Source organism: Diadema antillarum, unplaced genomic scaffold, assembly GCF_040938485.1.
Source record: "Diadema antillarum isolate AM-2024a unplaced genomic scaffold, OU_Dant_1.0 seq00000637_RagTag, whole genome shotgun sequence".
NCBI lineage: Eukaryota > Metazoa > Echinodermata > Echinoidea > Diadematoida > Diadematidae > Diadema > Diadema antillarum.
The window spans coordinates 487,898-505,827 of NW_027271554.1; positions in this window are offsets into that span (position 1 = coordinate 487,898).

Consider the following 17,930-nt stretch of genomic DNA (forward strand, 5'->3'; position numbering starts at 1 on the left):
GTTGTTCAAAAGCTCTCATGTGTTTTGTAGTCTCAGATTGATCTGGCACACAAAGAGTTCTAGGTATTAACCCTCATTTATAAGCCTTCCCAGTGCCCAGTTTCCACCAGAAGTGTGTGTAAAAGGACATTATTTGCTCACAAAGCAGGAATTTGCTGCATTAACAGCAGGGTGCTGATGCTTGTTTGGAGGATAATCCTCTTTATTTCTGTCACAAGAGGAATACATCTACAGGTAGCCAGAAGATGCAAGGCTATAACTGCACCTGTTAACCCGTTCCTTTCGCAATTCTTTGAGTGCCTTTAATGCCCTCAAACTAGATTCTTTTTGCCCGTCCACAGAGAGGCACACAGGTTGGTAATCCAGCTGTGTGAAGGCAGTCAAGCGGTACATTGTATCCCCCTTTCCACAGTCAACTACATGTGCCAGTGAACAATGGAAATATCAGTCAGGTAGGAGGTATAAATAGAGCGTGCTCTGATGAGCTCACAGAATCTTTTGATCTACACAAAACCAGGTACCTGAATGAGGTGACTGGGGTCAGCGAACCAAGATATCTAACTGATCTCAGCCTTGATCGCTATGTACAATGTTTGTATGAGTTTACAGCAGATCAAGCGAAAAAACTAAATCAGGAAAAAGGTACATAATACTATGAAATACGCATTTTTCAAACAGAAGGAGAACAAATGCAGATAGAATAAACTCTGAGCTTTTAATCAAACCCATTTTCTGGGCATTTTAAGACAAAGAAACATGAATTTAGGCCACTAAAGCAGGCACTCTTGTCTTCATTTTGAGAACCTGGTATACTAGGTTCCCATATATCAGTTGCTCCCACCTGAACCTGGTATACCAGGTTACCAGGTTCCTGTAAGGAACGGGTTAAGTCTTACCTTGTTGACTTGCTGTGAAAGTTGGAATAGACATGCTACATGCATAATAGTACAAGGTCATTTTAACCCATTCGAGACTAGTCCCGAGTATTACCTCGGGCAGGCGTCTATGGGAAATGGGTGTTCTAGCAAATTCAGCCTGTCCTCAACAGGTTAAGTCATGAGATGTTCAGTACATATTTCACAGAGCCCAGGCTGCAATACTGATATTCATTATAAGCATTTGAGAACCTTTTGTTGAGCTTTATGCAAAGTATAGAAGCTAGGCAACCTTTTGTTGAGCTTTATGCAAAGTATAGAAGCTAGGCAACCTTTTGTTTAGCTTTATGCAAAATATAGAAGCTAGGCAACCTTTTGTTGAGCTTTATGCAAAACATAGAAACTAGGCTACCTGAAAGGTAGCCCACACCCCCATTTGAAGTGCAAAAGAGAACCCCTGCTTTGCTTTATTTGTCCCAGGGCACATCCACTGCATTACTTTATCTGATGATGGATGCAGATGTCTTAAAACTAACAGCCATTAAATAGACACTTGCCTTATTTGAGTCACCATGCCTATGGCCTTCCTGTTGGACTGAAGCACATATGTTTGAATGCGCTGGATCAATTAAAAATATTACAATGTACATGTATATCGAATGTTGAGGAGCCACCTTTAATGCAGATGAAGAAGTATGGCAAGTTACTTCCAAGTGCCTGGATGCATAAAGAGTGAAGTTTTTCCCCTTCACATTGTCATTGATTGAAATCATTTTCATCAAATATCTGTGATTGCTACAAAACAGAACTACTAAATTGTCACTTACTTTGAGGTCATAAACTTAACAAGTGCGAAATGCACTTTATAACAACCAGCTATTATTATTAGTAGTAGTACATGTATTAGTATTACGGATAAATATTGCCTCATAAACTGAGAGGCATATGTGTTACTGGTATCTTTCTCGCCATATGATATTATGCTGATGTTGTTATCATGTACGTGTTGTACAGATCTACATGGAAATTAGTCTTTTGTGAGGCATCTTTAACTCACAGCTGCTACAAACCGTGTCATCCTTGTTCAGTGTTGTGCATATAATATGTGACCGTGCTCCACAAAACGAACAAAAAGTCGCACACACTGATTTTGTGTGAGGACTAAAATAGGTGAAATAGGTCAACCGAGGCGATGTTGACTTTTTCATATTTTCGGAAAGGGCAAGTCTTCTTCTATATTATGCTAAAATTTGGGATCATAAAACGGGCAGGAAAGTATGCTTTTTAGCCGTTTTTCTGGAACATTATTAGGTAGATTAGTGTGATTAAGTGTGTCTTTAGAGTCCTGTTTTCATTTCTTCAAAACCATGTAAACACTCTTCACTTTCAAGTCCTATAACTTTTGAAAGGATGGCGCTACTGCTTTGAAAGGTGGCATTAATTAAGGACAGAATGTGTTAAAAAGGCATGATCAATTTCAATTTAATCTAATAATCCCTTCATTGTGTAACTCCAGTGATTTACATCCTGTTTTTTGTCCCATTCATTGCACATCCAGCACGGCTTGGTAAAGATTAAGCGCTTGAATAGACATTGTACTTCAGAGCCTCTTTTCTCAGTTCACACTTTTCCTGAGTGTGTGCCTTCTTTCTAATATTTAGATTGGTTAGGAGAGTCCATTTGATTTGAGTTATACATCATTTTAAAGCTAAAAGTCTGCTCTTTCAGAACATGCTCTTAACTAAAATTTCATGTCTGGCGACTTTTTGTTTGTTTTGTGGTGCAGGGTTACATATAAAGTGAAGGAGTGAAGAAGATGCTCCTCATACAGTACCATGAACTGTTGTTATAAAGCACACTAGTGTGATAAACTCATTTGTGATAAAAGCATTTTCTTTCCCCAAAGTTAAAGTTTCATTGTGTTTTGTTGTTTTCAAACCCTGATGTTACAAGATGATTTAACAACTGGTCAATATTGCAAAGTTTGTTCTGACAGGACAACACTGTACATGTATTATTATAGGTGGAATACACCAATCCAACAAAGTTTGATTATTCTTGCTTGGTCCTAAATGTAGAGTTCATGGACTCTATCCCAAGTTTGTTGATTGTTTCAAAGATACCATACATCTCAGTTTAAACAGGTATTAACAATAATTAATTTATCAGAAAAAAAAGACTTATTAAGCGATTGGACATCTTTGTTGTTTTAACTGAGCAACTTTCATAGATTAACATAGTTCAGACCCCCATTGAGCTGAATTTATCGCATGGAATGAAGGAAAGAAGCACTGAGTAATAAATCGGAGCAACCTATGATGTAAGATAACGTGTCTGCATGGATCATCTTGAGTGAAATTTATGACTGTGATTGATGGGAATGGACGGCATTGTGAGGAATACCTACACCTAAAACAAGTGTAGAACTACGTGTACATGTTTATTGCAGATAAATCTGTGCAACTTCTCTCTGATCCGTCTTTACACTTGTCACAAGAATAGAGATTTACCTTCGCAGTACAATAGGAATCTATAAGTGTGAGGCTAGGAAATGAACGGTGTTGTAGCCACACATTTTTGTTGTATTTTTTTTTGTAATACATTGTATGTCTATTCAGATGCCATGCTTTCGCTATGCACCTCGTTCTCCTTCTCTCTCTCTCTCTCTCTCTCTCTCCCCTCTCTTGCTCCTTTTGTAAATATGTACCATTTATATGTTATGTGCCATGTGTGTTGAATTAATGACCAGGAGTACATGTAGCACTCCCACAGACATAATACATCTTAGCACCCATCGAGGGGATGAAGAAGCAAGGTCAGCTTGACCAAAATCATAGGTGGTCTCCGGAACTCCACTCCCCGACTTTCCCTATAACATAAACAATGTGGTAAGGCTTTGCTCGAGACATTATGACAAACAATGGACCACTTCTTCCCCATCGAAGAGGTAGGATTCATTCCACATTCTGCATTCACAAGAGGAGGAGGTGTCTCAGCCTGCATAGAGCTGGTTATCATACTTATTTTGTGGAATCATGCTGCTGGTCGCCGACTAATTGTAAGTTTAACCATGCTATACATTATACATATGTTGGTGTACATGCATTAATCGGATTTTAATATCATGTTGTATTTTCGATTTACATAAGGATAAGGATCACCCAGATTTTTAGATCACTCTTTATTTAAATACACGAAGTTTGGATGTGGATAGCAACTTCAGTTCATCTGAAAGTGTTGGTCGGTTAGGCATGTTGTGAACCAAGGCTGGTTCTTATTCTTATATGTATTAAACATTCGCACATGTGTGTTGTTGCTTCATTTATTTTGCTGTTGATATTAGTGAGTTGATCTTGGGTATGGTAAACTTAGTTTCCTTTGTTCATTCATATTGTTTACGGACAAGTCTTGTACATGGCTCATATTATGTGTTTGGTACCAAAGATATGCTTAGGGTCTAGATTTTAGACTAGTATGAAGAAAACTGGGATGCCACGATGTAATGTGCACTCGGTGTGGTCAGTCGCCACTGGTGGCTGAAGGGTTAACGTAAACAATGAGCCTGTGTGTAGGCAGGCTGGATCAGTGACGGTCAGTTGCTTTGGACAAAAGGGGGGATCCTCATCACTAGTTGTCTGTTAACTCCCTTAACCTTGTTCACATTAATTTGGGGTTTTTTATGTTGCTGTTGCCATGACAACTGGAGCCCATAATTCATTGGGGGATTTTGTACATAGATATGTGTTTATGAACCTGTTACACTCATTTGGTTTACCATAATCATTATACAATTTGATTTGTTCTCTCTATAGCTGAATTTCTACTCTTATCGAGTAGTCGGAGCTCAAAGGCGAGGTACTGCTGGGTACTGTCCAAATAAGGAGGTAAATCTTGCCTGTAGTTGGTCTACATCATTTCTTGCCCTTTTTTTGTATATAATATTTCAATGTTCATGTTAATCTTAAATAGCGTATGCATGGTATAGGTCACTGTGATCTCTAAGGATAACCAAATACATGTTTTTCATTGTGTACCCGGCTTGGTCGGACCCTTAAAGTTTACTGAGAAATGATTAGAAGAATACATATAGTTAATGTGATACGTGTGGTTTTGAGTTAAAACATTTTACTAAGAAGAATGTTGACGAAGAGAAATGATTTCCTTATATATTGCTGTAATGTCAAGGGCGAGCGTAGTATTAAGGCTCTTGGTATTCATTATTATAATCCCAGTTTCATTTCTTTGGTTATTGTTAACAGGGATAGCAACAAAAGGAATTATGTTATCACCCCAGGAGTAATCAAACACAATATGTAGGAGTAGTTCATGAAATAAGAGTGTCATGAATATTCAATCAACACGTTGGAACGAGGTGGAATGTTAAGCAAATAATGCCATATGTAGATTCAACTCATATTGTTGCACTCTTTGACATTTTATGGAGTAAAGTAATATTTTGTTAGAAGATTGTTTGTCTATGGTTAGATTGTAAGAAAGCGCACGTACGATTTTAGTTGCATTAGATTACACTAATTTGTAGTTGGTATGAGCCCTTTGTACATAATGTATATTGATTCATGTTTTCTTTTGTTCATTGCCCACAACACATGTACACCTAACGGCGTGCACCGGACGGTGCTGTGTTGGTTTAGTTAGTTAATTTTGGTCCTTTTTCTCTCTTTTCTTTGTTGGATATTGGTCAGGGGTTGTTCTTAGTTTTAAAGCAACTCATTTTGTTTAGTATTTTATTATATCAAGGATAAGACAGAGATTCTTCACAATCGAATCTCACATTCACAATAACTTCCCTAATAAATTGATATCACACTTTATAATTTGAACTGGCTTGCTCCTATGTGTCTTTTCTTTCCACCTGATCTTCAAGTGTTGAACCTAGGCCTCTTTAGTCCCGAATTCAGTCTTGCTGCTTTACCCATTTTGGTTTTCGTTTTTCTCTTTTCATCATTTGCAAATACCTGTGTACACATTCCACGGGTCACATAAGAATGCCTCACTCTACAACACAACAATGTACAACCGTACAATGCAGAAGGATCCGACACATTCATGACGTACGAACTCTCGCTTGCTGGAAAGGAGAGGTTTCACATGCCAACCTTCGAGCCGGAAAGAAAAGGGAGGTGTAGAGAGACGACCAAGACAAACCAACACAGAGCTTGACATGAACAATACAATACAGCTGTACAGTCAATTCTCCACGATCCCTGCAAAGACCACATTACACATGGTGCTACCCACCGAAATCCCTTCTCCCTCATTTACGTCGGACCATGCAAACCTTCAAGCAACATACAATACAGCTAGTAGTTCTCCCTGTTAAAGGGTGTGTACAGTTCTGGTCGAGGCGAGGATTTAGATTTTAACATTCTGTGAGATATTCAGAAACCACTCTATGAGATGTCAAAGAGCATGCAATTCTAAGAGGTATCAAAAGTTTATTTGATGAAAATCGGCTTTGAAGTGGCTGACATATCCAAAAACAAGGTGAAACAAGGAGATCCTAATAAAGTTGTGGCATGTCGCCTTTTATTATTTTCACTTTTTTGGATATCTCAGCCATTTGAAAACCAATTTTCATCAAATCAACGTTGAATCCTTCTTAAAATCACATGCTCTTTCGTATTTCATAAGAGGTTTCTCATTATCTCACTTAGGAATGTAAAAAACATGAATCCCCACCTTAACCAGTACTGTACTCCCCCTTTAACATCAATGGAAACGTGTGTGTGTTTGTGCGTGTGTGAGAATAAACTACTTTCTGATTGATCTCCACCCTTGTTCCTCCCTTGCCCCCCTTCTCTCTCTCCCTCTCTCTCTCTCCCTCCCTCTCTCTCTCTCTCTCTCTCTCTTTCTCTATCTCTGTATCTCAGGGTGGCGGAACAATTTTAATTGGGGGGGGGTGTTCTCTTGATTGATTGAGTAAATCTAAATAAAACAAACAAAAATATTGTTCTGTTCCCTCTGCCCTCTTGGGAAAATCAGGGAAGATATCTTGAAAAAAAAAATTAATGATTTTTGGGTATTTTTTCCCTTTCGATATACATGTATACCTGATAGCTAGCCCAAACTGTGTGTGTGGGGGGGGGGGGTGGTGGGGCAGCTCACTGACCCCTAATGTCTCTTTCTTAATATGCCATGATTGGTGAAGTCTGAGACTGATTGCGGAAAACCCGTACAAATTACGCAGACGAAGATGCGAGACATGCTTCTTCTTGTAGCTTTTTTTTTAATAATTGGGTTGGAACCAGGTGTCAGCACCACTGTTTGTAACAATAAAGATAACGTTGTTTAGAACCAGTTTCAATGGCGATGACTTCGCAATTTGCTTCAATCTCTATACCACTAGATTTCTTCAATTCAATAGCGCAAAGACGGTGTCGTGATTTTTTTTTTTTTTTTGCGTAGATGTAGTCATACGATGTCTTCGACCTATTATCCAGCTTTTGCAATTTACAGCATAACAAGTATCATTATCATCATTATCATTATTATTATTATTATTATTACTATTATTATTGTTATTATTATTATTATTATTATTGTCCCCGCCGAACGAGTTCGAGCAGGGGACTATGAAACGGGCTCCGTACGTGTGTGTGTCCGTGTGTCTGTCTGTCCGTCCGTCCGTCTGTCTGTCTGTGCGTCCGTGTGTGATCAAAATGTTCAATTTGCTACTTCTCTGTCATTTATGAGCCAATTTTAATTCTGTTTGCTTTATATGATAGCACTACATGGGAGCTTTGAAACTTCTACACAGAATTTCAGTTGTGACCTTTGACCTTGACCTTTGACCTATATTGTACATTTTGCTTCAAAATGCTACTCCTTCGCCATTTCTAACCCGATTTCGATTCCGTTTGCTTTATGTGATGGCACTAGGTAAGCTTCAAAACTTCTACACAGAATTTTGACCTTTGACTTCTTTGACCTTTGACCTTGATTTTTGACCTATATCGTACATTGGCTACAAAATGCTACTCCTTCGCCATTTCTGACCCGATTTCGATTCCGTTTGCTTTATGTGATGGCACTAGGTGAGGGCTTCAAAACTTCTACACAGAATTTTGACCTTTGACTTCTTTGACCTTGATTTTTTACCGATATTGTACATTTTGCTACTAAATGCTACTTCCGGCGGGGACATATTTTACGCACCGCGTAATTTCTACTTTTCCTTGTTGTTATTATTTTCATTATTATTATTATTACAGTGTACTCCCGTTACAACGGACAGGGTTAAAGGGCCTGTACAGTACTGGTTGAGGTAGGGATTCATGTTTTGAACATTCCTAAGTGAGATAATGAAAAGCCTCTTATGAAATATAAAAGAACATGTAATTTTAAGAAGGATTCAACGTTTATTTGATGAAAATTGGTTTTCAAATGGCTGAGATATCCCCAAAAGTGCTAATATTAAAAGGCGACATGCCCCAACTTTATTAGTATCTCTTTGTTTCACCTTGTTTTTGGATGTCTCAGCCATTTCACAACCGATTTTCATCGAATAAACTTTTGATACCCCTTAGAACTGCATGCTCTTTGACATCTCATAGAGTGGTTTCTGAATATCTCACAAAACGTTAAAAGCTAAATCTTCACCTCGACCAGAACTGTACACACCCTTTAAATCGAAATTTCGATATAACGAAGGAAACTGTCTGTCCCGAGGACTTCGTTATAACGGGAGTCCACTGTAATAGTAGTAGTACAGCTTGTAGTAGTAGTAGTAGTAGTAGTAGTAGTAGTAGTAGTAGTAGTAGTAGTAGTACAGTAGTAGTAGTACACATGTAGTAGTAATAGTGTACTACTCAGTAGTCTTTTGTGAACATTCTCATTTCCTCTTCTATGTCGCAATTATATTACTCCATCACCCTTATCCTTCACGCTCCCCTTCCTTCGTTAATCCCCCTCTTGGGTCTATTCATCAAATGCCCAGATAATTAATCTTTATTTTCCCTTTCAAGTTCACCCCGAGCTCTGTACATCACCAGTGCTCCGACTTTATTGTCTCCTTTAACAGCAATAACGACAGCAGGAACAAAATGATACACTGCGCACCACCACCTCACTCCCATAGTTTCGCGAAAATACCAGTGAAACTTGAAAGCGTTCTGTCGGATGAATACACCCCGAAGGATTTTGCAATCGACGATTCGTTATTGACCGATACGTGGACCCCGGGAACGTGAACTTCTTTCACAAGTCGTACAATGCATACCAGAAGAAAAGATTAATGGATGTTCGGCGTCTTTCTGGATTCGTTTGTGGAGACGGATCGCATGATGGTAACAAATTTTGTGTAAAGTATCAACTCATAATAACCTACTATCAAAGCTTATCACCATTGTATGACTTATCGTCATGCTATTATGTGATTTCATGTTCTTCGCTATACATCTTGGTATAACGAGGAATGACGTTCAGTTAATTGCCACACCCGCCAAAGTTTTCAATTGGACATTTCGTGCCACTTTTGCAGCATTATGATCTACAATATTCGGTTCATAAAATATTTCCAAATACGCCCTGCCAGTGAAATGGGTAAAAATTCGAAAGTTATTGGGGTCTATACTAGATGAGCACACGTTTCTTTGTTTGTTTGTTGTTGTTGATGCTGTTTTTTGTGGGGGGATATAACTTTGAAGTCCAGATACAACAAAGCGCGCTGGAGATAAGAAATTTCCAATACAAGTGGATACATATTTCTTAGTTTTCAGTCGAACGATCATTTTGCAGTTCTTGTCAGTTTTTTTTTTCTTTTTTTAATGGAGTCATACGGGGCCCAGCTTTCTGTCCTAGCAGAATTTTCATCAGAGGCAACATGACCATAATTAATATTTTGTGTTTGTGGCTTTGCCAGGTTAGAGAGGTACAGTGTATAACGGGTCACTTGGAGTTGGACGTCGAACTCGGCAAAGTTCTTGGTAGTTCAACCTGATACATTGTAATTTGATAACACGTTTCTTCTGCACCAGATGAAATTAAAGAATTACATCCATTCACACGGTCAGGATTGGTCCTCCGCAACCCAGTTTTTTGTTTACCATGCCTCGAAACCGTGATCATTGTTTATTCTCGGATTCACGCCGTCGACGAAATTTGCATTTCCGTCTCCATCCCAAGCCGCCGTACCCGGCGAGCGGCGAACGACTCGCACGGATACTGCGCTCCACTGCATCGCAGCTCATCTCGTTCTTTGTTTGCAGAGCGGCTGTAGTGGTGAGTTTGGCAAACAGGGCGGGGAAGGAACGAAAAGACCGTGGCGGGTTATTTTTGGCTATGACTGTACAAGTACATGTAGTTGCATTCTTCTTCAAACGTGCATGGTTATGTGATCTGGCCATTTTCGCGTGGTGGAAGTCGCCGCATTTCAAGCGAACTGATGGGAAAACGTGAACATCTCTCCTTCAAATCAGTTTGAACCTTAATAAGGTGGACTATATCTTGGACCGACTGATGATGCTTCCGATCCTTGATTCGAATTGGTTTTCTTGAATTTACTGAACCGCTTTGCGATAACCCACCACTCTGGGTGGAGGTAAGTTACATAACCGACATAGGGCCTACCTGAATGAATGAGTCTAGAACGGATTTGAGTTCACTCTACATACAACTGTTGCATGTATATAAAGCTCTCCATTGTGCATTGATTTTGTCGAAACGAACTTGTTTCGTAGGCCTACAGTATGTGTAGTTCTTCGATTAATTTACCATGATGAATAATAATTTGCTCTTCTTGTACACAGTTAAAAAAAAACCGAGATATTTTAGTGTATATTCTACAAGAGAGTTTCATTAATGTTAATTGGCTCTTTCAGAGTTACGTTCATTGATAAATGTTGTTTGAATTCTTTTCCGTTCATCCAGGTTTTAACGAAAACGCGCTCCGAGATCAGACAACATGCATCTTCAGTTGGTTACTGTCATTCTTGTCCCTCTACTCTCTGCTCCGCGTGAGCTGTTGGCACTCGACATCCAAGATTTCCCCAAGATTCCCGACGACATCGAAGACCGCATTCCCGATGACTTCCCGATTCCCAACATTCCCGACATCCCCGAAGGATGGACGCTGCCTCCCAACTTGTTCCCGAATCTGACGGTTTCGATGCCATGTCAGAAGGCGCTGGCAGAAATGTTCAGCGAGGGCAGGTCTGCCGATGCTACCCTTGGTAAGAGGTATTATATATATATATATATATAATATATATATATATATATATATATATATATATATACGTGTATATATATATATATATATATAGAAATACATATATATGACATACTAGTATATCTAAAGAGAGATAGGGGATGGGGGAGGGTTGAGACAGGTAGAAAAACCGTGTCAACAACAAACACAAACTATTTCATCATTATACTATCATATCATTCTGTCCACTCTGTAGACATCTTGATCATTACACGACAATGACAACTCTACATCGGTATGCACCATTATGTAACTTTGAAGGTTATCTAATGGGAGAAGTTGTATTTACACGTGCCGGTTGGCTGTTTGCATATACAAAAGTGTACAGACACCCTCCATTCTGTTTTGTTTTGTTTGTTTTTTTGTTTTTTGATTAGCGTTTAGGGATACGTCATATCTAATCCTCGCTATAATGATCCCCATCGTCACCATCACTATCATTGTCATTATCATCAACTTACATCTTCTTACGTTTTAGCCACATCATTTAGGACACATACAAATAACGAACCGTTTGAAAATGATTTTCACAGATAAGCCACAAAATCATAACAAAAGTGAACGCAATACACTGTTTTTTGTGACAGCTCTGGATGCCTGCGGAAAACCCCAACCCGGCTTCTTAATCGGCAACCTTGCGTGGCTTGGACATTACCCGGAGTGTTCGAGCCTCAAACCATACTTTCATTTCTGCACAACCTCGCTCAAGTTGAACGTCACCTCTGCGGTAAGTGGTGAAGCTTATCTGGAAGTTGGGCAAAGGAATTGTGACATCACCATGATTATTTCATTATCATCGAATTTAAAGGACAAGTTCACCTTCATAAACATAAGGATTGAGAGAATGCAACAATAATAGTAGAACACATCAGTGAAAGTTTGAGGAAAATTGGACAATCGATGCAAAAGTTATGAATTTTTAAAATTTTTGTGTTGGAACCGCTGGATGAGGAGACTACTACAGCTCGTGAGTCATATGCGTATACAACAGTATAAAGAAAATGTAAAAGAAAATTCAACATATTTTCACTTTTTTCGCATAATAAAAGAGCACTTGACTTGCCTCTTTCTAAAGGCAGGGGGAATAATATTACCCATCACATTTGTCAGTAACGAGTCAGGGGAATGTGTACTTTTTTCAAAAGATGGAATTTTGTGAAATTCTCCTTGTATTTTCCTTATATTGTTGTACGCATGTGACATCTAAGTTATACATACACTGCAGTAGTCTTCTCATCCAGCGGTTACTGCACAAAAACTTCAAAAATTCATAACTTTTGAACGGATTGTCTGATTTTCCTCAAACTTTCACTGATGTGTTCTCCTAATATTGCTACATTCTCTCAATCCTTATGTTTATGAAGGTGAACTTGTCCTTTAAGGCATTCAGAAATTTACAACTTCGACATAATTTCGACGGAAGTAAAGATTGATGGATTAGATAAATAGACAGGCAGATAGGTAGTTGGACAGATAGGTAGGTGTGTAGATAGATCAATAGATAGATATGTAGATAAATGAATAAATCGATAGATAAATAGATAGATGATAGAGATACATTGAAGACAGAGGAAAGATCATATCCACGAATAGCTATTTTTTATCTATTTTTTTTTTTTAAGTTCAGTTTTTAGTTTGATCTCTAGTTGTACCCGTGCTCCTCATCCTGTTCTTCACTTAGGCTTTTGTTGGGACTTACACTCAGCAAGCTTTTGCTTTTTGGTATTTCTGTATAGCATTAGTTTACTTTGAAACTGATTCATCGACCCGTTATGTAGTCTGTTCGTATTTTTTTTCTATATCCAAGCTTGACATTAGATATTATCATATTTTGTTATAATGTTTGTTTGTTTTTCATCAAAAAATAAGAAAATAGATTTGAAATTGAAGCTGAAATATGAATGTACTTTGTCATTAAACTTGCCCGAAGAGACTTGTATCAGTATCATTCATCTTCCGTTCCCAGATATTCCCCATTCTAAAATGGGGGCTGTGTCTTCCGAGTGAGTGTGACGAAGCCGACGTCGCTGGTTCCTTGTCTCAACTCATCGGTAAGAACGATTTAATCTCTGTCTGTCTGTCTGTCTGTCTTTTTTCTTGCTGTCTTTCTATCTATGAAACTATTCATATTTCTTTCTCTCTTCTCTCTGTCATAATGTATCTATCTTTATCTATATCATCTCCGTGTGTATTTATCATTATCATGCATCCTCCTATGTCTGTATTCGCATTTTTCCTGTATATCTATCCATCTGTCTGTCTATCTATCTATCTATCTATCTATCTATTCATATATTCATATCTATCTACTATCTTTCTATTATCATTACCATTAAATTCACTTTTATTTCTTTTAAAATGAATTTTCTGCAATCGATTCTATATTTTGATTTAGCGTCCTCTATGTATTAAATTATTTGTTTGTGGGTGCGTGCGTGTTTGTGTATATGTTAGTGCGTGTGTAATTAGACCGTTTCGAGTCTGTGTCTCTTTCCGCGACAGTTATCGTATATGATTTGGAGATGACGTTGGCAGTTGAATTCGATGTAAGATGTTATCATTTTTGTGGTGAAAAGTTATGTTGCTTTCTCATAACACGATACAATGCACCGGCACTACACGCTCTATAAGTTTAATATGTTATATTGAACTATATTATGCTATATTATATTATCATAGCATTTATATTTTTCATTACCACTGTTTATTCTCAAGACAATCTGCAGTACGATGAGCTGAAGGCGCTTAATCCTCAAGTCACTCGAACAGTCTGTGCTACAGACCCACCACGAGAATACGACGCGGGATTCTACGCCACAGTGTAAGTACAATAAATATGCGATCAGTTAGACTTTTCTATGACAATCGGTGCTATGATTATGTGACCGTGTGTCGCAAAAGCAACAAAAAGTCGCACAACCCTTTATTTTACGAGATGACTGAAAATAGATGAAATCGATTTCAAAAGTCAATCATCAATTTTGAAATCTTTTAAAAGAGCAATTCATCTTTTACAGAATTCTGAAGTTTGGGATCATGAAAGGAATAGAAAGCTGCGGTTTTTTTTTTTTTTGCAGCTCTTGTAGTACACTTTTTTGTATAAGATATCATGATTAGGTATGCCTTAGAGATGTCTTTTCATTTCTTGAAGACCCTTTTCACACTCGTCACTTCCAATTTAAATAACTTTTGGAAGGATTATGCAGCTACTTTGAATGTAAGGATTACTTGGTCATGAATACGATGTGCGTATAGTGTGCAGAATTTGGCCTAATCAGATAATCCCTTTATTGTGGTTGCTATGAAGATGAACATCCTGTATTTAGTCCCATCCACTGCACAGGGCGCAACTTGGTAAGATTAGGTACTTCAAAGCCTTTTTTTTTCTCATTAAACCCTTTTCCAGAGCGTGCGCTTTCTTTACATTATTTAGATGGGTTATAGCAAAGTCCATTGGCATTGAGCTATACATCATTTTAAAGCTTCATAGAGTCTGCTCCTTCAGAATCTGACTTTAAACTCAATGTCTGGGTACTTTTTTGTGGTTTTGAAATGCAGGGCCTCATTAAAAAGCAATGAGAGACTGCGAGGAGATCCTGATTATCAAATTGTTTAGAGGCAATGATGATCAGATTCAATAGACAATATAATTAAGATTTATAATTGCAATTATGACACATATCACTTGATTCTGTGTCTATACCTTCCTTCTTCAGAGTGTTGTGCGGCATAATAGGCGTGCTCGTCGTTTCGGGCGGAATCCTGGACGTCTACCAGAAGCGAAGGAAGGAAGAGAACACCCAGGCCAGCTCCGAAACGCTGCCTCTGCTACACCACCAAAAGCAGAATGGATTGGCCCACTCTGCGGAGATGACCCAACAGCCCAAACAAGGTACGTCGCGGTACCAAAGTCAGCGTGGCTTCTTGAACGTCTATAATATTGCCATAGCAGTGCTTTGTTGTATACATTTTTTTCTTCACTGTTAAAGTCACGTACTGTATATTCATTTAATAATACAATAATCCATTCATTCATTCGTTCGTTCGTTCGTTCGTTCGTTCGTTCGTTCGTTCGTTCGTTCGTTCAATTATTCATTTGTTCATTCATTCATACATACATACATTCATTCATTCATTCATTCATACGGTTACACTGCCATTTAAAGACAAAACAAGTTGTATAACACCTGCGTGATTTTATTAGCTATTTTAACCCGAACCCCCCCCCCCCCCCCCGCCTCCGCCGCAGAGAGATTTTAGGGACATTCTAATCATAACGCTAACAGGAAAATGTTGAAGTGTTTGTCTTGTTATATCTCAACTAGGTGTATCATTATTCGATTATGATTAGACTGTAAAGTCTTTGAGCTATGATATCTTTCGCGTTAATTATAACTTTATTTCTACATTAATAGTCATAATCGAGTGATATAGGGCCTACTAGTAAGGGAATGAAGTTGTCGGGTGAGAAAGATCATTATATTCTTCTTTTTCTCTCTATCTTTTACCCAGATCGACCAAGCTGCCTTTCTCGTTTTATTTTGTGCTTCTCCTTCACGCGGACCATGGAACAACTGATGAGCACCCGAACCCGGAAGGGTGACATGCTGTGTTTGAATGGCATCCGGGTCATCAGCATGACCTGGGTCATTCTGGGTCACACGGGAATGCTTCTCTACGCCACCTTCGGACCAAGTTGTAAGTATAAAGCATTACGGAGAAGGCTTAAAGGGGCGATCGTTAATGGGCTGTTAATGATCGCCCCGTCACTGTACAGGCATGCTAACCTGGAAACATTAAACTGTACATGACTTGAATATGAGACCATTCTGAAGCAAATAATTTTCGCACAATAGATATATAATGTACTCTTAAATGAATCCCACAAGAATTGGAACAAGCATCCCCCAGCATTCCCATTGATTCCCACTGATCAGTTACTAGCCATCCCCTTTAAGTGTCGTTTTAGTTGTTTTCTTTTCCTCGTCCTTTGTGATGTTTTTTCTGTCTCTTTCTTTCTATCTTAGCCTGTACTCTCGTCACCCCCCCGTTTATTACAGCATTCTACTTGATTCTGCGTTTCACTATATGTCTATATCTTCTCAACCTCCTTTCTATTTCTCTGTAGTGTTTTTTATTTCTTAATTTCCTCAGCTTGTCGTTTACTATCTTTCAATTACTTAATGTTTACAAATGAGTTATGGCTCAACGTTCTTTTTCTCTGAGTTCATATCATAATATTGCTATCTTTACTTTATTACTTTCCTTCTTTCGGCTTTTTTTTTTCTCTACAGACGTCAACACATATACGATATGTGTGTATACATATTTCTCTTTTTTTATGCATCTCAGAGTTATTTATTTTCTATTTGCTGACAATCAATAGTCATGAAAAGGCTAATGCATCAATATAGAATTTAAGACGATGTGACTTTAGGCGGCCAAAGGTTTTGGTTTTCTGGAAAAGAAAAAAAGTAAAGCGATAGTTGACACAATTTTGAAGGCATCTTATATGATACTCTTTTGAACACACACACACACACACACACACACACACACACACATACACACACAAAACACTTTTCTGTTGTCTTCATTCTTTCAGATTACAATGTCACAAACCAGGAGAAACCAAAATCGTCTCTTTATTCTCTATTAATCTCTTAATCGAAATGCCTAGTAAACATATAAATGCCATAGCAATACAATCAACCTCGCTTCCCGTGGGACCTGAGAAAATCATTCGACTTAGGTGAGCTTCGACTTACACAATATAAATAGCACATGTTTGTATCCATCCGGAGCTATATTTCTCATCGACTTAGCAACTTTTTCGACTTGCGCGAAGTCCAACAAATGTATGTTGATAACCCTTTTCTCCTTATCATTTGAAGGGGACGGGATATATCTGATCGGAAGGCTGAAGAATTTTGCGATGCAGGCGGTGAGCAATGGGTTTCCTGCCGTGGACACCTTCTTTCTTCTCAGGTGAGATTCGAGGAGCATTTCGATGCATAAATGTGGCCGGAGGAGACCACTTCTTACGTCACATTGGATACAAAATTTGTTTTGTTTGTTTTGTTTTGTTTTTGTTTTGTCTTGTTTTTTATTGTCGTTGTTGTTTTGTTTAGCCTTGTCTGCTCTTATACTCTTGTATCTTTTAGATGATATGAAGTGTTGCATGGAGTAGAAACCGTTTTGGTTGATATATTCATGCTCTCTTGGTACTAGAAGATGTTTATTCACAGAAAATGTGTAGGACTTCTAGAGTTTAGCCAGAATGACGATTGCTCCGTACATCGGGTACTAAAATGAATTTCCCTCCTATCAAACTGTAAATTTGCTCTCTTAACAATGTGGATAAGTATAGCTAAACTCAAATTCTGAAGTCTTTTTGCCCTATCACGTATATACATGTATAAAGGAATATACACATCGCTGTTAATACCGAAATATCGTCTGCGAGATTCAACAAAGTTACGTTCTTTTTCACCTCCAAGTGGCTTGTTGCTGACTTACATCTCTCTGGGCCGAATGGCACGGACGGAAGGCCGCGTTTCCTGGCCTATGTTCTACTTCCATCGGTATTGGAGGTGGGTGAGCCCTGGCTGACAGGAAGATTTACACATAATCTACTTTGTGATTGTAGGTGATGGTGGTGATGATGGTGATGCTGATGATGATGGTGATAATAAGATGGTGTACTACAGGAGGTTAATGATATCGATGATGATGATCACAACGAAGGAGTGGCTATGATAATGAACACATTGATGATAATATTTACCTGTGATGTACATGTAACGATAATGGTGGTGGTGGTGGTT